This window comes from Spermophilus citellus (genome assembly GCF_964194105.1).
Source record: "Spermophilus citellus genome assembly, chromosome: 17".
NCBI classification, from domain to species: Eukaryota; Metazoa; Chordata; class Mammalia; order Rodentia; family Sciuridae; genus Spermophilus; species Spermophilus citellus.
The window spans coordinates 49,824,314-49,846,779 of record NC_138199.1 but is presented as its reverse complement, the minus strand read 5'-3'; the positions used below and the strand labels follow the sequence as shown (position 1 = coordinate 49,846,779).

General features: G+C 42.1%; 1 protein-coding gene across 2 annotated transcripts in view; it reads right to left on the bottom strand.

Moving 5' to 3' along the window:
* Positions 1-9,593, bottom strand: part of ZNF652 (zinc finger protein 652) — an 84,197-nt gene extending 74,604 nt beyond the window's left edge. For both annotated transcript variants that reach the window (XM_081271645.1, XM_081271644.1), the window contains exon 1: positions 9,164-9,593. The gene's annotated coding sequence lies outside the window, so the exon portion shown is untranslated. The remainder of the gene's footprint in view (positions 1-9,163) is intronic.
* Positions 9,594-22,466: the final 12,873 nt, after the last annotated feature.

The following is a 22,466-nucleotide window of genomic DNA, read 5'->3' as shown; positions in this document are numbered from 1 at the left end:
GACAGAATTAAACACACATCATCTCTAGATTTGGAATAGCCCAATCCTACAGCAGTTAGCTGCTGTGGGTCTCTCAGTACTCAGTGTACCACCTGGCTTTAGAGACCTAAGTCATCTTCAAAGAAATAAAAAATATCTAACTTTCCATATGAGGTGATGAAAGGACTGAGGAGAGACTGGAAGGCGGAAAAAAACATCTCCTGGATATGGATTATCACATCTGACAACATGGAATGGATGCACAAGTGCTTATTTCTTTACCACAATCTTACAGGAAGAACTTTGCTATTTAAAATTAAGTATTTTCTTTCTATTATGCATGAATATTCTAATATTTAATTTTAACATTTTCTCACTTGGCAATTCTTCCCCCAGTGGTGGGGGATTAAACCCACAGCCTAATATCTGCTCCAAGAAGGCAATTTTTTTTCCTTAACTTACCATATTATACATGATTTAATTTGTGTGTGTAGTGTGCTGGGGACAGAACCGTTAAAGAACCAACAATTTTCTCTTAGAATAAAGCAAGAGCCACACTAGAATCACAGAAGATTATCTGCTTTTTAAAAAGTAAGTCTTTGCTATATTTTATATATATACACACATACACACATATAATCTTTCTTTTTGTGAATACCTTTTACATAAAAGCTATATTCCAAGATAATTTGGTTTTACCTACTAGGGAACTATAAATATCCTGTTTAAAAAAAAAAAAAAGGATGACTGATGCCCTAAAACTTACACTAAAGTCTTCATATTTAAAATTCTACTACTATTTAGAAAATTACCCAGCTTATTTCTGCTCTAAATGAGATAAATTAGCTGAGTTTTGTGTAAATCTAACAAAGTCAATGCTAAAATTGTTACCTGCCTAGTACCTCAGCTTAGTCGCTAGTTGCTTTGAAACAAGATTTCTCAGCCGGCACTCTAGGTGATTCTTGATGGTAAGTGTTGTTCCATGTGCTAGAGAATGCTTAGCAGTATTCTGCTCCTCTACTCACTAGATGCCAGTAGCATCTGGAGGCAAAATCAACTGTGATTGAGAACCACTGCTTTACAGTCTCATACTTTAATCATTATTTCCATGTTTTGGGGATGGGGGTACCACTGCAAATAAAGGAAAAATTTTTGATCAAATGCAGTTTTTCATAGGAACACTGATGCCTCCACAGTTATCAAGCTGCAGGGCTACACAGAGTTATATACCATCTTATTTGGTTGACAGGTCTACCAAATCCTAAAATATTCAAAACAAGTTTAACTAAAGTATTCCATATTGTAACTTGTTTAGAACTTTGGAACTCCAAAAAAAAGTTAAATATGTGTAGTTATAAAATTTATATAAATAGTTTAATAATTACCAGTGCAGGCAGGATTGTGATATATATATACATATATATATATGAAATATCATAAAAAATACTTAACAATTACAAAGTCATATCTTTTGGGCATTATAACTTTTTATTCATTATAACTTTTTATTTTCTTTTTTGAGACAGACTTGAACTCCTGGGCTCAAGGGATCCTCCTGCCTCAGCCTCCCCAGTAGCTTGGACTACAGGTCCATGCCCTAGTTCAGGTGTTGAAACTATTTTAAAGACATTTTCTCGGGCTGGGGATGTGGCTCAAGCGGCAGCGAGCTCGCCTGGCATGCGTACAGCCCGGGTTCGATCCTCAGCACCACATACAAAGATGTTGTGTATGCCGAAAACTAAAAAATATATATTAAAAAAAATTCTCTCTCACTCACTCTCTCTTTAAAAAAAAAAAAAAAAAAAAAAGACATTTTCTCTCATATTTAACCCCTCTTTATTTAAGGATAGAAGAATATGGGGTTTGGTCTTAGGTTGCACTGGGATTTCTCTTAATATTGTGAAAATCTAAGAATAGACCCTCAAAATAGTTGGAAGTTATTTTGTGCAACTAAATATTTAATTTTTAATTTAAAATGGACCATTGAAATTTTCCTATAAATCAGTTAAGGGATATATTTTAAATTTAAATTCTTAATAGGCATATACCCTGTTAAGTGAAAAAAAAACATATAATGAACAGAGCAGCATTATTGATGATAGCCCCAAACCAGAAATAACCCAAATTTCCATCAATAATAGAATTAATAAATATAGTACATGCATATAATAGGGTATTATTAGTTTCATAGGAAAACTAATAATACTAATTTCTCTTTATGAATACCTTTTATATATATAAACCTATATTCCAAGATAATTTGGTTTTACCTACTAGAAAACTATAAATAGCCTGTTTAAAAAAAAAAAAAGATGACTGGTGCACTAAAACTTTAAAGTCTTTTTTATTTAAAACTCTACTATTATTATTAGTTTATTATTTATTTACTATTATTAATTTCATAGGAAACTAATAACAAAATCAGATACAAAAGAATACATGCTGCATTTATACAGTACATTTATATAGAGTACATGTTGCTTATATAAATTTACAAAAGAGATTGAGGACATACTCAACAGTGGAGCATACGCTTAGCTGGGTCCCCAGCACCAAAATCAAAAAACAAAAAAACTTCCATAAACCAGGCAAAACCACTTTATGATGATAGGGGATATGAAAACCGTTTGGAAGAGCAATAACTAGGAAAGGACATGAGAGGCTCTGGAACTTTAATAATGTGTTTCTAGTTGGGCACAGCAGCGCACACTTATAGTCTGATCTACAGGGGAGGCTTGAGTACAATAACTGGAGGCCAACCTGGGCAACATAGTGAGATCTCACAAACATTTGTTTCTTGGGCTGGAGTTGTGGCTCAGTGATACAGCACTTGCCTGACAAGTGTGAGGCACTAGATTCGATTCTCAGCATCAATATAAATAAGTAAATTAATTAATTAAAGGTTCATCGACAACTAAATATATTTTTTAAAAATCTGTTTCTTATTATAGATGCTGATTATATAGAGAAAATTCACTAGACTGCACAATTATGATGCCTCTACTTTTCTGTGTGTACTGTGATTAAAATTTCACTTAAAAAAAAAAAAACATATATCAATACACACACACACAGAGTGTGAAACATGTGACTCCAACCCAGGTTCCTTATCATCCAATTTAGCTTGCAACAGAAGCTGGTATTATCAGTTTCTTATAAAACTAGTAAGTTTCTTACAGTTATTTTATGATATACAGGATAATCCTCAAATATATTCACTCTCCCATAAAACAAACAGTTGCACACTCTACACTGTCTGTGCCTTTTTTTTTTTCCATGAACACTTTAGAGATCTTTTCCATAGCAATATACAGTGTCTTCATTAATTTTTTCAGCTATGCAATATTTATCCTATTGTTTGAATATAAGCTGTTTTTAAACTTTTAGAGTTAACTTTGATTTATATAACTTTGTATATTTTTTTAAATGGGGGGATGCTAGGGATGTAGCTCATTGGTGGAGTGCTTGCCTATCATGAGCAATGCCCTGAGTTTGATCCTTAGCACCATAAACAAAACAAAACAACAGAGAAAAATGTGGGGCTCCCTACAATGAAGAACTTTTAGGAAAGGTAATTTCAAACTCCAGATCTCATAGTATATTAATACAGAAAAGTCCCCGGTCATTCCAGTCATTTTTCCAAGGTAAACATAGATTTATCCATTCAATCAAGATCAGAAACATTCCTCTCCAGCAAAAACAAAACAAAAATCCAAAATTAGCATGTGTTTCAGTGTTCATAAGTCATTGATATTACTTTAAATACATTAAAATGACACATTCAAAAGGGTGAAAAACTTTCACAAGGTCCTAGTTATAAGTCTTCTCATTTTGTAGGTCACACAGCGTAAGTAAAAAATTATGCTCCATTGAATCCCCAAAAAGGAATACAAATTCCAAAGCTGAAAATTATAAATGTTATATTTTGCACTAGCATTAATGACAAAAGGAATCAGAGAGACACTGTACATGTTTGTTTAACCCTCTGATACCACAGGCACAGTAAACATCAAGAAATTAGGCTAGAAGCCATTTTTTCCCTCTCTCTTCTACCCTTACAATCTGTTCTTGTCACACACTCATTGGTTTATCAAAGAAAAAAAAAAAAAAAACTGACAAGGCAACCAGCCACCCCAAGCTTAGAAGAAAAAGCACCCCACCCGCAAAAAAGTTTACTTATCAAACTGTTTTATAATTAAGGAAAAAAATATGTAGTCCAATCATCCAAATTTTGTTTTATTAGTCATTCTGGGCTAGTATGTAATTAGTATATATTCTGACCAAGATTAAGTTTTCAAAATATACTGCAAATTCTAAGGTGAGTCAAAGACCATTGTTTGCCAATCTTTCTTTATCAGTTTCCAATACTAGTGACTAATTCTTTCAATAGGCAAACCTTTAGATAGCTCAATAGTAAAAGAAAATAAGGATTAGCAAATTCCTTTGAAATAAATCCTAAGGCATTTCTGATGTGTCTCCCTTATCTGAACAGTCTTTAGGTAAATCTTGTGGGCTTAGAGACTTATCACAATGCTGCAAAAATTACAGAATAACTTAATTCCATAAAACCAAAGAAATTCTATTTTTAAAGTTGTATGTACTACATAAACTACATACATTGAATGTACATTTCAAAGTAATTAGTCTTTTAAATGATATTTTTAAAAGGAAAAAGGGAATGTCTTATTACCTGAAACTGTCTTTAGGATAAAAAGAAGTGGCTAGAAACACAATCTTTAGGCCTAAAACAGAGTCAATAAAATCTGACAGGCAAAGAAACCTTACATTTCCTTCCTTCCCCCACCAAAGCAAAAATGTACAAAGCACTCAAACCTGTAGCCTTATCAAAACCTCAAAAAAGCAAAGGAAATTCTATAAGAGAAATGTTTATAAGTATTTTTAATACACAACTGCTACATAAATAAACAGATTAACTAAAACAAGCAACTGATGTCTTCACTGATTCTATTAAGCACTTTAGAGTTTGCATTAACCATGAAAATTTATACTAGTCTTTGCACGTGATTCAACTCTAGACACAGAACTCATTGAGATATGTTAACGTCCAAAACACTTCTTTCACCACATAAGCTTTGAATAGGCTTAAAATAAGTACAGCCTGTGAACACTGTAGAATTTGCAGCTATGTTTTATTGTCTCTACCAAGTTCAACCATCCATAAAGTAAGAAATCAAAGTTCCAATAAACACATCACACCTGCAAGACTTAGGTATGCTGCAAGTCCAATATTGCAATTTTTTTCATCCCAAATCTGCACAAATGAAAGAATGCCAAATCATAGCACCGGACCTCTAAATCTTGTCTTAATCCAAAATGATCTGTAGTTTCACTCTGACGTGTCTGTGTTCTACCATTTGTTGAGTTCCTAATATGAATACACACCAGGAACTATGCTAGGAGATCACAAACATTTATTTCAAGTCCTCAAAACAAATTTCATTCTGCTGATGAGAAACTGAAGTCAGAAAAGTCAAGGTGATATGTTCAATGCCATAAAGCCTGTAAATGGTGTAGGTCGAATTGAAAGCTAGTTTTACCTGGCTCCAAAGAACCATCTCCTTTTAGCTAATGACACTAACTGCAACACCAGTTTGCCTCTATCAAGGCTAATTCATGTGATAACCATCTAAAATGATGACAATAGCTACCTAAAACAGTAGCACAAGACCAAGGAGTTACCAATGAAGAGATGTAGTTACCTACTTCCGAATAACTAGTTCAAAAGGATATGATTCAAAATAGAAGACCATCCACTTCTTTTTTTGGGGAGTGAGGGGAGTCTCTCAACTGACTTTTTAAAACAAGGGAAATGAAACTCAAGATATATTCACATTTTTGGTAAAATTATCTACAATCCTAGAGAAAAGTGTGACTTTTTTTTTTTTTTAACAATTCACATTATAGTTTACTTTGACAGACTTCAGCCACTCAAAAATAAAATCACATCAGTAGCATTATTAACCAACTTTCTTTTCCCTGCAGACTTGAAAAGTATTTTCTTACCACACCACAAGAGTACTTCCCATACTTAGAGCAGAAATGGAAACAGCTCTGGGTGTCGAATCAGATCTTGAGGCCACAGTCGCAAAGAGTAGGTGCTGTTTCCCTTGAGTAGGAGCTGCTGATCTGAAACCTCCTAAGGGAAGGGTGTCTGAAGAGGAGTGTTGGAGAAACTGAAGCAAGCTGCTTGTATTAATGAGGACGAACTGCTGGCACCACTACTTCTTAAAAAGTATCTCACTGCTATGCAATTGTTTTCCAGCTTCCAAGCCCTGAAGCTGGCAGGGAGAGAATGCTGTTCTCACGGCCACATGCGTTATAGGATCAGCTTCTATATGGGCATATGGTTTTTAACTAGGAAAATGATTGGTTAGAAGAGGGTCTACAAAACAACACCAAGGAACTACACGTTCCCTGAGATTTGAATGGTCTGTCTGTATACTATGTTGACAAAGAAAAATAGTATATTTGCAACTTTGAAATGGTTTGGGTTTAGCATAGGCAAATAATTTCTGATAGTAAAACTTCAGGAGTGACATGAACAAAAAAAAATGTAACCTGTAATATAAGCCACTTCAAGCATCTACATTAGGTAATAAAAATGCAAATATGCAACCTCAGCATGTTTTCAAATTTCACAGGATATACTTCATAATTATTGAAATAAATGCTAGTCTTCAGGTGTGTGGAACAGGTTTTATGCAAGATTCCTACCTCGCCTTCCAAAGTGCCAGTTAAAACCATGAATTCCTTAGACTCTCAGAACCCCAAAATATGCAAAAAGAAAATATAAACAGATTCCTCAAAATGAAAAATACTGTCAAAATTATAAACTCCTAGAGAGCTGGGGACTGCTTATTTAACATCACTGCCCATCTTAACACTATCACAAGAATAAATGTCCCTTGATTGAAACATTATTAAAAGACAAAAGCTGAATACAGAGTAATTTAAGCAAAATAACTGATATTTACAATCTTACTGATAGAATGGTGCAAAGTTCATCCCTAGCTCTAGACTCCAAACATGAAGCCCAAATTCCTTAACTACAATTAAAATCCTCCCATTAAAACAAAATTTTTAAATGGATGATTTTGACGGCACTATTACCTTTAATAAAGATATGAAATCATATTTAACAAAGTTGAAAAAAATTCTCATCGTAGAGCAGGTGCTTTATTATGGGTATGACAAAGCCTCCTTTTAAGAGATCAGATCTAATTTAGCCGACACATAAAGATTCCAGGCAGGCATTATAAACAGACTACTTCACTGTTGAAATCTGTTACATTTAGAAGGAGATGCCAGGAACATACAGTATCAATTGGTCACATTTAAACAAATTATTTTGACTCTAGTTTTAACTTTTTCTGAAAGACTCACATTCCCTTTTTAATGGGAAGACAGAGACATAATACATAACTCACTATAACCAAAGAACAAAACACAAGGCTACATACATATGTTTGTTGTAGTTTACCGCTCAGGGCCAAAGTAACTAATCCTTATAAGAAAAACAAAACACAAAACTCAAATTCCTTTCACTTTTGCATAATGTGGATCATAATCTGAGATCCCAGGAACAGCTTCAAGATGACTATAGTCACATAAAAAATTATGTGTTTATTTCACTGAGAAAGGGGCCCTAAAGGTTTCCATGACCCCAAAGAAAGGTTAGGAACCATGGAAAGAAACATTTCCAGAATTGCTGAAACTTAGCAGTGAACATTTTAAGCAAAATTATACTAAAGACAGTGTCTGTCCAAATACATGTGCACAGTGGAGACACAATTAACTAAGCTACCTGGGAGTGCTCTCAATTAGTGCAGTGCACCACTCACAGAACAGCCCCACTCGTACATCACTTGCCTTCAGCACCGACACCACACATCCCAGCAACAGCACCTTTCCTTCCCTAAACATATACATGTTGTCAACAAAGCATGTGCTAGTTGCCATTCCCAGAACAATACCGGCCTGGTCATCCTCTGGAAAAACAGAGATCTTCATCCCAAAATATCACCCGACTTTTATACTACACCTTGACCATAGATGTTAAACATTACAACAAAAAGGATAAAATTCCCACAGCACCATATGTATCTAATGAACTGGGGGAAAAGCATCACTCAGGTGTTGCTGCGGGTCCGCAGGAGATATACACAAGGAAAATACCATAATAATGATGCTTGAACACTGGGACAATCTGAGGACAATCAAAGACCGACAAACGCAAGAACATCCTGTAACAAGATTGTGGAAAGCACCCTCCTCCAAAGGCGAAGGCACATTCCTTTGATTGGCACAAGCCATTCTCACAATGGATCCGCGATGACAGGGGCTGCTCTGCAATCAGGAAGTGTGCGTTTGTATGTGTGTGGGGGTGGGTAGGTGGGATTCTCTAGATGTGATCAAAGAGTGGTCCACTTCAAAAAAGAGTACACAGGATCTTAAATCCTTAAGACAGACTTCAAGGTGAGGGAGGGGCAGTTATTATTTGTACAGAAGGCATCCCTCGACAATGAACATGTTACGTGGAGAAGTAACGGGGGTGTCACTACCTTTGGTGTCTCCGATCTGGGACTCTTCAGCAGAGCCTGATTGGCGGGGAGGAGGAGGTGGGGGTGGAGAAAGGTCTGCATTACCCACTGGGGTGAGAGTGGGGCTGCTGGTGGCGGGTGTACATCAGATGCATGTTGTCCCCTGGTGGCACAATACTCCTGGGGGCTGGAGGTTTGGGCGCAGCCACAGGGCGGGGAAGGCAGTGAGTGCAAGCTACCAGCTGCAGGGCAGGAGAACGCTCGCAAGAGAACCGGTGCAAACCTCCCCTCTGCCCGCTAACCCTTGCCACCCTAGCCTCCCCTCAGGCCTCAGGGCAAGCGGACTCGTTGCAATACTGCAACCAAGCCCAGGTCCGTGAAAGAGGGAGCGAAAGGGCAAGAGCGGGACGCCCCCGGCCCAAGCTCCGTGCCAGAGGAGCGCAGCGCCGGGGCCTCCCCGCCGGATGGGGGCTGCTCCGGCCTAGTGCACGCAGCTGCCTCGGCGCAGCGTTAGCCGGTCCCCAGAGCCCGGCCCGGCGCGGCGGGCGGCGGAGAGGAAGGTCTGCTGCCAGGGGCGCCGCCGCGGTGGTGGCGAGTGCGCGGGGGAAGGGGCCCCTACTCACCCGGGCCGGCCGCCTCCGCCTCCGCCGCCTCGACCGCTGCCTCGGCGGTCCATCCCTGCGGCGGGGGGCCTGTAGCCGCGGCGCTCGAGTAACCACCGCCGGCGGGGCCGGCCCCTCCCCCCTGCCCAACGTATGCGCTCAGGGCCGCTCCTCAGACCCGGCCTCGGCTGCCGCCGCCGCCGCCGCCGCCGCCGCAGCGCTACGTGGCCGCCGCTCCGACGTCTCGCGACTCCCTTCCGAGCGCGCGAGGGCGAGCGGGGCCGGCGGGGCGGGCGGCGCGCGGGGCGGGCGACAGAGGAGGGGGTGTGCGTGTGTGGATGTGTGTGTGCGAGAGGGGGGGCAGGGAGGGAGGCGAGAGAGCGCGCGCGCGCGTGCCCGAGGCCCCTGCGCTCGCCGGCCCCCCCGCGCGGCAGGGATCCCGATACCTCCCTCCCCCCGCCCCCCTCCCCCCTCCCCCCTCCCCCGGCATCCCGGCTGCGGGGAGCGGCGGCGCGCATGCGCAGCCCTTGGGCCGGCCCTGGCGCACCTTTTCTCCCTCCTGCCACTTTGTGAGCGCTCAGCGGCGCAGATAACCGCCGACTATCCGCTCCACCCCCGCCCTTGCCCACTCCGCCCACTCCCGAGCGCCCAGGTAAAGGCGTGGGCTGCGCATGCGTGCTGGTCCCCGTGGGTCGGGGGGCGTGGTTGCTGAAAGGAAGCCGAAATGCAGAGTAGGAGGGAGTTGTGTGCTGGCAGTGTGCGATTCCACGAAATTGGGATTAGGGAAAGGTAAGTGAAAATAGGGGCAAAAATAGAAAAGTGGGCCGAGTGGAAGTAAAAGCGCTTATAGAATAAAAATTCAAAACTTGATTGCTGGCCTCATTACTGGAGGGCAGTTAGTGACAGGACAGAGATAACAAGATACAAGATACGAGCAGTAGTGATCGTTCATGAGATGACTGGGTTGGTTAATAAAAACTGAAGCAACTTAAAGATTGCCAGGGTGGTCAGAAAAACAGGTTTAGAGCTGCATTAGTCCTTTAGTCAGGAATAGGGAAAGCTGTGTGTGCCGGAGACCCAGAGATGCTGCAAGAAAGGAAATCTCCATTGTAAGTATTACAGCATTATGACTAATTAGCTATTAATCATTAATATAATTAATGATGCTATTAGCTAACAAGGTAGCGTTTATCCAAGTTCAGAGCCAAGAGAGAGTGTCCATAATTGAAAGTGTATAGGGTACAGGGAGAGGAAATGATTTGGCAAGCTGAAGGTCAAGTTAGAAAAGACCAAGGCAGTAACCCTGAGGTCAGGATGACCCTCTCCCACCATAAATCAAAATTCCCAGAAGTTGTCCAGTCATGTCTTAATTGAAACTCCTTGCGTTATTAAAAGCACACAACTAATGTTATTGCGTTAAAGCTGACCTCAGTAACACGTAAACATTTTCAGTACAGGTACAGCTACTTTTCTTCAAAACAGAACACCCCCAAAAAAATCCTGCAGGGAGTAAAATGACCTGAGTCCAGACAAAGTCAAGGAAGAGATTGAAACTTTACAAATAAAGGGGTCCAAGAGCTGACTCCATCCTTGGCCCTTTCCAAAAACAGATGCTTGGCTTTTATTACACTTGAACTCCAGACTCCAGGGATCATACTTTTGGCAACTTTTGGTCATTTTCTTCAGTAATGAGTATTTTACTGGATTAACACTAAAAATTATATTTCATCAGATAGCTAAAAAAAATCATCAGGCAGAACAGGAGGAATTAAGTGTAAGTAATAAAAGGAGAGATTCTAATGCAATGTAAGAAAGAAATTGGTGCCTGTGGGGGTTGGTGATCCCAGAATGTTTGAGATGTCTATTTGGACACTTGATCCATTGCCCCCCTCCCTCGCCACCAAGATCAGAGTATCCTGCTTGGAAGAGGGTTATGCAGAGTGATGGCCAAAAAACAAAGTGACCTTCCAAGTGCTATGACTCTCTGAAGGACTGCTAGTTATTGCAATAGTAATAATATTACTTTGCATTTGAAGAGTGCTTCGTGGCTTTTGCAGGGAGGTTATGCCTATCATTTCATCAGATCTCCTAATAATCCTGCAAGTCAGAGAGGACAGGTATAATTTCCAATGAAGGAAGTTCAGGCCAGGAATGTTTTAATGGCTCAGCCAAAGTCATCCAACCTAGTAAACAAAGGAGCCAGACCAGGGTTTCCTGATTCCCAATGGGCTGGTCTTTCAGAGGGTCTGATAAAATTGCTACATTTTTTGGAATGAAAATAAGTGTTCTTAACAAATAGTAAAAATAATTCTAACTTTCAAATCTACTTCTGCATCTTCTTTATTTAATTTTTACCCCTTCCTTCCCTCTCTCTTGCCCCTGTGAAACTTTTGGAGGCTTTGGGCCTCAGGGCTATCTAGCAAGGTCCCTTTTTAGAGATTCCAGTTCCTCTGTTCTCTAGCTCTTTTCCATCCACCCACCACAGGGAGAGGGCTGCCAACAGTGTTACCAATTCAACACATCAGAGGAAGAGGGCCTCCCTTGATCAGCTAGCTGTTGACACTGTAGCTTGACATTAATCAACATTTAGCACTCACATCTGACCTTATTGGAAGATCAGGCTTCTGTCATTTTGGTATCCTGGCCTTGGATAGTTCTTCACTAACTTTTTTTCACTAAGACAGTGGGTAGAAACCAGCAGACCCCATTTTTTAACTAAAAGCATTGCATTGAAAAGTTCTGTACACTTTGAGATTCCTTAAAATGTTCATACATGTAACTTCAACAGTAGCAGAGATATGTGGCTCCTATAAAGTTAACTGGTTAGACTGATATAAGCTCCCTGCTCATTGCATTTCCTCATTGCTAAGTTTCCAGGGCTGTATCCTCGGTGGAACATAGTTCTTACCACCTGTACTTATATAAGGACAGTACCTCTGACTTTGTTTGCCTATCAACTGATACACCCCATTCTACAATACCAACTTGGAGTCAGAGTCCTGGTCATGACCTTTGCTCAATCATTTCACCTTTTAGGCTTTGTAAAAAGAGGGGACTATATGATCCTCTAGATCTGATACCTAGGATTTTACACTAGAGAATGACTGTGTTCATTCATATATCGCAATTCTATTCTTGCCTAAGAATCACTATTCAATTCTCATCCCTAAGCCCTTCCCTACAGTAAACAGTCGCTTTTATAGAATAGATAAAGCTTTCCTAGAGTCCCCCTTTTTACTCACTTTTTTCTCATTTCTCTAAGTGATAATGTCCAGAGACAGCTCAGAAAGCTGAACTTTCTTGTCTTTTCAGCCATAAGGTTTGTATGTGGACGTGTACACTTACACAGTGTATGTGTATACCCATTCTTGAAGGGCCATGGCCATGTGTACCTTCACTCTGTTCCCTCACACCTCTCACTAGCCCCACTTGAATTTTAGTGAAAAGTTAAATTCCAGGATGGTCTAGAAGAAACAAAGAGAATCCACTAAAAATGCAGGATATATTAATGTAGCTGTAGAGATAAGGAGGCTGTTGGAAAAGCCAGCGTCATGTAGGTGGAAAGTTTGGTTTTAGCTGTAGCTTCCTTCCACCTTAATAATACCCCCTTCTCCTGACAGCTGGCATAGCAGCGTAGTCTGGGACCATACCCTGCAGCTGTATTCCCTGTGCATCTGTTTCTCCCTTTGAAACATCTCAGACTTCAAATTTTAATTACTCTGTATCCTTATAATCAAAGTGCATTTTTTATAATTTTTTGAAAACCATATTTATGCTGCTACAGTGATATACACCTGTAATCCCAGCAACTCAGGAGGCTGAGGCTGGAGGATCACAAGTTCAAGGCCAGCCTCAGTAACTTTGCAAGATCCTGTCTCAATTTTTTTTTTAAAAAAAAAGGTGGGATGGGGTGAGATGGAGAGTTGGAGATGTAGCTCAGTGGTAAAATTCCCTGGGGTTCAATCTTTAGTTACTCACTCTCCCCCCACCGCAACCCCCACACAAAATGTGACAATCTTTACAAGTTTTTCTCCTGAGTTATTTCATTTAACCCTTCCCTCAACCCTGTAAGGTAGGAAGGACAGAAAATGTTGGGTTTTTTTTTCAGCAGCCAATAAAAATGAAGCCCTGGGCCTTGGGATGCAGACCTGTTATAGAGCATTTGCTTAGCATGCCCCAGGCCCTGGGTTCCATCCCTACAGGGGCTGGGGGGAAGTCTGATCTTAAAGGTCAGTGGCCAGAACCAAAACCTTGATTTCTGGGTCCAAGTCCAGGACTTCTCTGTGACACTATACTTCAGCCCTTTGCTGGATACCATACAAAGCAAATTAAACAGATGTGGTCTCTGACCTCTGAAAGTTTGGATTCAAATGGACAACCCTTTTGCTGGCAAACATAAAAGGACAAAGTGATTTACAGTTGAATCACACATGCCAATAAACAAATTAGCTAAATAGATAAGGCAAGGCATGTTCACCTAGTCTACTGATGTTCTTGTAATTCCAGGGGAGTAGAAAGGACAGTGTTAATAAGACTAAGGTTTGGGGCCAGTCCCATTTTGCCTGCTTGCTTTTTTGCATATGGAAAAATATTTGTAACTGCACTGTGAATTTACTTCCTTTTCTTTAATGTTGTATGAAACTCCCTGAGCATCTACCAAATGTAAGAGATCACAAGGTGAATCAAAGGCCATTAAGAAATCATCTCTGCCCTCCAGCAACATCTTCGGCCATTTCCTGAATTTAAACCTCTGTGAGGAAAGCGTCAGTTACCCTGCACTACCATGGATTCCACTGAAATAATGGACTCAATACCCATCCTGTCTTTAGCAGGCTTGCAAGTCATCCTTTCTCATGCCAGATAGCCAGTTAGGTGGACTTTTGAATTTGGGAGACATTAGTCCCATCGTAGAGAAATGAGACCACTATCACCCCACCTGTAATACCTTAGTTTCCTGGATATCTAAGCAAAAGCAGAAAGGAACCCTGGGGTTAGCAGAGCTGGGACCTGAGGGAAAGAACATCTTCCTATCTTTAAGTAAACTGCTGGCAGCCCAGTTCCTCCCTTAAGGGTTCTGCCTCCGTCTGTCTATTGCAGCGAGATCCAAGGCAGTAAGGCCCAAGGTGTGTGTGAGTCTTCAAAGACGCTCACAGATTCTTTTAGGCAGCACGCTTAATTGTTGTCTGTAATTGATGTGACATATGCCCCAGAGGCATGCACTGAGGTCCAATTGAGATGGTTTTTTAAAAAAATGGCATTAATTAATTAAAGAGGGCAGCTGCACAGGGCTGGGAGTGAGTGCCAAACTCTGTAACACTAAACCAGCCAACCCACCCAACCGGCCTCACCACCCAAGGCACAGCCCTGGGATTCTCATGAAGGTGGGATGACAGACCTGGTAAAGCAGTGTGGGAACAGGGGCTGCTGGGAGAGGGGTAGGACTTGGGGGTCCCTCTCCTAGCTTCCACGACCCCCAAAAGTCTTGGCTTTCAAGAACCGTTTGGAGTGGGGGAACTAGGTACCTGCAGAAAAGTGAAGGGAAGAGTCAAGGGGAGGTCTGTGGAGGTGGTGGGGAAGCAGAGGGACTGGAAGGGGAGGAGGAGTGGTTGGCAGGAGCAGGAATAATGGAGGCCTTGGGGAGGAGCTGAGAGGATCATCCAGAGTAGGGCTTCTGTGGGCAGAGTCGGAGGAGGCAGAGCCCAGAAGTGGGGATGTGGGGGCCGAAACATGGTGCCTGAGGCGTCGACATTCAGAGACAGTAAATTAAAACCCTGACCTCAGGTCATTAACAAAGCTGTGGCAGCTTTTCATAGGAGTCGGGTTAATAACAATAATAACAATAATAATAATAATTAAAGATAATGAGACCTTATCTGGAGCAAGTTGTTCCTAGAGATTTTAGGCATTAAGTCATTAGTTCCCCTGGCCCTGAGGGGATACCTTTTCCTAAAAAGTTAGTGGGGGTGTGAGAGGACAAAGAGATCCTTGTGCACCTGAGGACCCCGAGCATCCCATTGCCAGTTCTCAAGGTCTGCTGTCCTGGGAAGCTTCATTCTTTTTCACAGGAGTAAAATTCAGGGTTTCGTTAGGGCTTCATAAACTGTTAGAATCTTTTGCATTATTTAAAATCTGAAAGTATAGCGGGTAGAAATTGCCACCACAAGACGCCTAAACAATTTTGATGTGACCACTCAAGTCCCATCTGACAGCACAGCTGAACATTATGCGGCAGAGAAGAGCCACCTCTGGCCCTGTGACTGGCTCGGGGCTGACAGCCTTCAAACTCTCTGAGCCCAAGGAGGGAAATTTAGAAAGAACTCTGGAGGGAAGTAAAAAGAGGAGGGTTTTTTATTTGTCTGTTTTTGTTTCTGTTTTCCTAGTTTGGAGGAGTTGCAGGGGAAGGAACCTGGGAGCAAAAACCTGAGCAAAACTCATGCCCAGAGAAACAAGGTTGGCAGACTCGACTATAACAGGGGTTACTACAACCCCGGTGCAGTGATGCACGCTTGTAATCCCAGCAGCTCGAGAGGCTGAGGCAGGAGGATTGTGAGTTCAAAACCAGCTTCAGAAACTTAGCAAGGCCCTAGGCAACGCAGGAAGACCCTGTCTGTAAATAAAATATAAAAAAGGGTTGGAGTTGTGGCTTAGAGGTTAAATGCTCCTGAAAACAACAACAACAACAAAACAGTAGTTACTACAAATTATATGCACCCAATCCAAGAACAGACTTCTGTGCACATCCCATAGGTGGTGACAGTTGTCACTGTCGCTCTAGCCAGGTTTCAAAGACAGCAATACACAGCATGCATTGTATAGCACCTTTTAAAAAATAAAAGAGCAACAACAAAATCTCAATATACTCCAACAGAACTGACTATCCTGAGGGTAGGTAGATCATGGGGAGCAGGGATGATGCTCCCCACTAATGAAGAGGCAGGTGAGATCCAGAGCAGGAGCTGTATTTGTCTGAATTCATATCATGAAAAACAGAGTTGGGCAGCAGAAGAACCTATGTCATGAAAGGAACGGGGCCAGTCCCACTCTTCTGGCCCTGAGATCTTCACCATCTCTCTTGAACCGTAGCCTTCCCTCTCTTCCTTGTGTTATTACAAAGTCGTCTGTAAGAAGGAACTAGAACTTTCAGAGATTGAAAACCAATCTACCTTGTTGATTGCATAAGAGAACACACAGTAAAGTATTCAGTGCAGAAGCTGGAGAATGGAATGTTCTGGTTAATTAAATAATCTGGCTAACAAAGTACTATTCAACCCATAGTAATATTTGGGATATACTTACATTAAAATTATTCATTGTTTATCTGAGAGTCAAGTTTAACTGGGTGTCTTCTGTTTTATCTGGCAACACTGCCTGCAGGTAAACCACTAGGAGATTCATACCCACTCCTGGGAATTCTCTAGAGAAAAAACTAACAGGTTCATCCATACTAACTAGGAAATGGGCACAGAAAACATGTATTAGGGAAGGAAGGAGCCAGAGCCAGGTGTCCACCGACTCCAAGAAGCACACTCATCATCACACTGGGTGCCTGGGTAAGATGTGCCTGGTCTTTAACTGGCCCCAAGAAGTTGTTGTCAAGCCAAGAAGTTGTTTTGGAAATCTCAGGAAAGGAAGTTTAAAATAAATATACTCTTTAATCCCACCATGAAACAGGGATAGATAGAATAGATTCTAGCCCTTGATTCATTTTTTAAATATTTTTAGTTGCAGATGGATACAACACCCTTATTTTACTTATTTATTTTTTAATGTGGTGCTGAGGATCAAACCCAGTGCCTCACATATGCAAGGCAAGCGCTCTACCACTGAGCCACAACAACAGCCCAAGCCCCCCTTGTTCTTTTTTTTTCTTTTTCTTTCTTTTTTAAAAAATATTTTTGTAGTTGTAGATGGACAGAATGTCTGTATTTGCTTATTTTTATGTGGTACTAAGGATCAAACCCAGCACCTTACCCATGCTAGGCAAGTGCTCTGCCACTGAGTTACAGCCCCAGCCCCAAGCAGGTGAGTGTTGTCCTGAGCAGTGCAGTGCCAATCAGAGTGGCCACATGTGTTCCTCTGTGCCCAAAACTCCCTGATGCCTGGATACCTCCTTCTCTATAATGCCAGTCCCGTAGGAAACTTGGTTCTGCTCTGCATGGCATTGAGTATGAATATCTTCTGAGCAGGTCTCGGTTTTTAGCACTTACTGAGCACCAAGAGGTGCTGCTGTCCTAAGTGTCGCCTCTGTTATCCCATACAATCCTTCCAGCTAGGAATAAAGTAGATATTCCTGTTTTAGAGATGAAGAAACCAAGCCACAGAGAAAGTAAGTAGGAAATGATATAAGGTCACCTAGCTGTTAAGTGGCAGAGTCAGGATTGATCCTGGGTGGTCAGATTCCTGCAATAGCTCTTCTAACAACAGTGCTATACTAAACAGCACTCCAATTCTATTACATCATGCTCCTGCTCAGAATTCTTTAGTGGCTCCTGTGGTGAGCAGAATAATGGTCCCCAAGATGCCCACACCTGAATCTCTGAATCTCTGAAACCTGTGAATATGGCTAACAAGACTTTGCTAATGTGCTTAAATTTAAGAGATGCAGAGATTAGCCTGCATTACCTGGTGATCCCAGTGTAATTATAAGGGTCTTTAGAAAAGGGGGTTCAGGAGTGTTGGAATCAGAGAAGGAGATGTGACTACAGGCACAGAAGTTAAGTTGTATGATTGCTACTTTGAAGATGAAGCTGAACTTGAACCAAAAAGCATGTTCCCACCACCACCTTAGAAGCAGAAAGAGGCAAAGAACTGATTCTCTCTCCCATCCTCCAGAAGGGCTCTGGAGAACAACCCTACCAACACCTCAATTTTAGCCCAGTGAGTGACCTCCAAATCTGTACGATAATATGTTTGTGTTGTTTTAAGCCACTAGATTCTTGGTGATTTCTTACAGCAGAGGGAGGAAATGAATACAGCTCCCCACTGATTAGAAGGAAATCTGAGCTTCTTTGCAGGACAATCAGGGCCTTGTGCCATCTGGTCCTTGCCTAGCTGCCTAACTGGTCTCATCTCCCCTGGCTCCTCTGTGCTTTACAAATAGAACATCGCCAGCATCCTCAAGTGACCGTGCCCTTTCTGACTTCCTTGCCTTTAGGGGTACTGTGTCTTCCACCTGGAACACCTCTCCTTACTTGTTTATCTGGCACACTCCTTATTCTTTATGTCTCAGCTCAAACAATGCCTCCTCTGGGAAACCTTTCCTACTTGCCCCTGGAGGGCCTTGGGACTGCTTTCCCTGTACCCCTGCTGCATTTTTGTATCTATTCCTGTTAAAACAGCAGTTATATATTTTAAAGACCTATCTGTTCCCTCCCTGGACTATATGCTTTTCATCTTCGGGCTTCTTTCATACCCAGCATGGTCCCCAGCACATCAAATGAAGGTCCTCAGGCACTAGAGCTCTTATCCTGACTGCCAGTGTGCCTTGGACCAGTAATACTGCCCTCTGGCCCCCTTTCTCCATCAGTGGCATGCCCTGAGTGAACTGTCCCTTCCCTTCCCTAGTGAGACATGAGGACAAAGAAAACCAGACATGGGATGCTTCCATTTCAAAGAAGAAAAAGGTGCTTATCAAAGTGTGATATTCCACCTGTTCCCACGGTATATAGTGCTTCCTCTCCACGTCTCCATCTCTTCGACTGGGGAACGGGTCTAGAGGCAAGCTTCATGATGCTAAGAGCCATGTCTGCTTCTCACCTCTTTATGTCCCCAGCATAGAGATTGCTTGTTACTCTCAGGTGACTTCTCTGGTGCTGGTTGGTGAAGATCCTAGAGGAGACTTTCCCACATTCTTTGTATTCACAGTTTCTCTCTAAAGTGTGTGCTGATGTTGGGTATCATCTGAAGCAAAGGTTTTCCCACGGTCAGTACATTCAGTGCTTGAGTATTGGGTAAGGTGTCCTTTAAAACTTTAAAACTCCCCTGAGGACTCTTCCATGGACATATCCAGAGATGGGGATGTCCAGAAGGAATCTTTTGATGTATAGGATAGTTAGTTACTCCATCCCATAAAGACTGATGTCCATTTTTTATGGCTCTGAATGTTTTCTTCAGTGTGAATTCTCTCAAGTTTAATGAGAAGAGAAAAGCAAATAAAGGTCTCAATAAAAGCCTGTTATGTATATGTCCCTGTACTCAGTGTTCTGAGGGACTTTAAAATGTAAGGCATGGCCAGGTACAGTAGTTCATGCCTGTAATCTCAGTGACTTGGGATGCAAGGAGGATCAAAAGTTCAAGGCCAGCCTAAACACCTTAATAAGACCCATCAGCAATTTATTTAGCAAGACACTGTCTCCTAACAAAAAACTAAAAGGGCTGGGGATGGAGCTCCAAGGTGCAGTGCCGCTGGGTTGTTCAATCCTCAGTACAAATGTAAAATAAAGCATGGTCTCAGCCCTCTAGATATTTTGCAAACTGGTTGGGGAGACAAGACTCATGCATGTTGTATAGCTGGAGAATAAGAGACATGGTATAATCAATCTGCACAATTTGATGTAATTAAGTAGAAATTCAGAGAAAGAGTTGGAGCTTGAAACTGGAGCTTGACTACATGGTAGAGGTGGCATAAAGTGGGTAACACTTCAACTGACAGGATGGTCGGGTGGAGGCTGAAAGAGTAAAGGGGAAACACAGGAAACCAAGAAGGAAGGGAGGATAAGAAGCAAGGGGGAAGCCGGACAGGAGGATCACGAGTTGAAAACCAGCCTCAGCAATGGCTGAGCAACTCAGTGAGACCCTGTCTCTAAAGAAAATACAAAATAGGGCTGGGGATGTGGCTCAGGGGTTGAGTGCCCCTGAGTTCAATCCCCAGGAGCACCCCCCCCCCCAAATGAAAAAGAAGGGTGGGAGAGAGGAAGAAAGGAAGGAAGGAAAACAAAGGATGAAGGAAGAACTTTTCTTGCTTTGTAGAGATTTGCCCTTTGATTTAGGAAATTTCCACGCACTTAGGGCAGCAGGCTTTGAACGCTTTATTTCTCTGATGCCTCTCACTGTGGAGCCTGAGTCACTTTCACTTTTGCCAGGCACACCTAAAAAGGAACATTTTAAAGCTATGCTTCATATGCATAGTGCTGTCTCCCCTGGCATACTTGGGATCCATCCCAGTTCCACCACCAGGAATGTTCCACCTGGGGGCCAATGTGCCTTGGTGACAGAAGCAACAGGTGGGTGAGAATACTCCCACTTAGGAGAGGGCCACAGGAGAGCTCTGGGAGGCTTTGGGTCAGCATGTCTGAGCCCTCTATCTGTTCTCCAATCACCATCCACCCTCTAAAAAATGTTCATATGGGATGTTGACACTTGAGAAAATGAGGATCATCCATACAAAAGGTTTTTTTTTTTTTTAGTTGTAGTTGGTCACAGTACCTTTATTTTATTTATTTTTTTAAGAGATATAATTTTTTTAATATTTATTTTTTAGTTTTCGGTGGACACAACATCTTTATTTTTTTTTATTTTTCGGTGGTGCTGAGGATCGAACCCAGTGCCCAGCGCATGCCAGGCGAGCGCGCTACCGCTTGAGCCACATCCCCAGCCCTTTATTTTATTTTTATGTGGTGCTGAGGCTCAAACCCAGCGTCCCCACATGTGCTAGGTGAGCGCCGTACTGCTGAGCCACAAACCCAGTCCCACAAAGCCTTTTTATGTCAGTTTTATAAGAGTTTTTATGGAGCATTTGGAGTAGAGAATATACAAGGCAATATAACCTGGCCTTGTTTTCTCCATTCCACAGGCAATGGCAGACAAGCAAGAGGGTGGAATTTCGGGCATCTCACCTTGGTTAGAGAGTTGGAAGGCTTTTTTTTTTTTTTTTCAATTAGAGTGGTTAAACTCTGACTCCCCATTAAACAACTGCATGCGAAGGGTCAGAGGCTTTCTTCGTGGGTGAGTCTCCACCTGTCACCGCAGTTTAGTCAGAACAGAGGAGAGTAGATTTCACATCTTGAATGATGGCTACTTTCAGGGGAGGTGCTCTGGGCTGGTATTTCCTAACACGGTGAAATCCTGAGTAGCTTTTGTAGCCTCTCATAATTTCATTGTCCAAAGGGTTTGTTTTAATGTGAATTTCTTAGATTCTAAATTCTGTCCCTGGTTTCTATGCCACTTCCAGAGGACAGGAATTCAGGAAGGGAGAGACCTCACCCATAGGGGTAGAACAGACTGGCAACCAGTGCCTTCTGGGCCTTGCCATGTGGATATCCTGTTGGAACATTCTACATTTCTCCCCAGCAAGGTATGATCTGCGACAGTGTGAAGAACCCAAAGCCAAGCTCATCAGGACTCTCAGGGACTCCACATGTTGCCCTGTATGTCTTTTCACTACCTTCTATTTCAATCGTTAGTGTTTGTCTTCCCTACTAGATCATGGGCTCCCCCAGAGCAGGAGGCCTGTCTCTCTCAGTCACCAAAAGAGCTGTGTTAGTACCTGTCACAGTGCCTGGTACGTAGGAGCTGTTCAATAAATCAATGATAAACATGAAAATGATTCCTTTAAAACAGGTGTTGCAGGGCTGGGCTGTAGCTCAGCGGCAGAGCGCTTGCTGACATGTGTGAGGCACTGGGTTCGGTCCTCAGCACCACAAAAAAACAAACAAATAAAATAAATGTATGCTGTCCATCTACAACTACAAAAATTAAAAAAAAAATAAAATAATACCAGACATTAAAAGAAAAACAAACAAACAAACAGGTGTTCCTTCTTGTTCACACGTGAAGAGTTACAATACAAATGCTCCTGTCTTGGGGATGGGGAGGGACACTGTTATGTAATAAGAGTGAGAAATGTGTGGGAGGGTCCTGGAAAATAGCCCCAAAAGTTCAAATTGTGTCTGATAAGCATCAGGGAGTCACCACTGCAAGTTCTTCAGGTCACCGAGAGCAGAAGGCAGGCAGGCAGAGGCCTTAGAGGTTGAAGGTATATTTGATCTGGAAGAACTGTGAGCCTTGGAATTTCCTAATCACACTGGCAAATGCTAGAGGTGACTTCTGTGACTGGGATCTGAATGGCTGGGTGGGTATTGAGAAACCAGCAAGAAGTAGGGCACCGTAGCACACAGCTGTAATCCCACCTCCTCCGGGAGACTGAGGCAGGAGGATTTCAACTTTAAGGCCAGCCTCAACAACTTATCCAGACCCTGTTTCAAATTTAAATAAATAAATAAGGACTGATGATATAGCTCAAGGGTAGAGCACTTGCCTAGCATGTACAAGATCCTGGATTCAATCCTCAGTACCAAGGAAGGAAGATTTGTCTTTACCAGAGAGC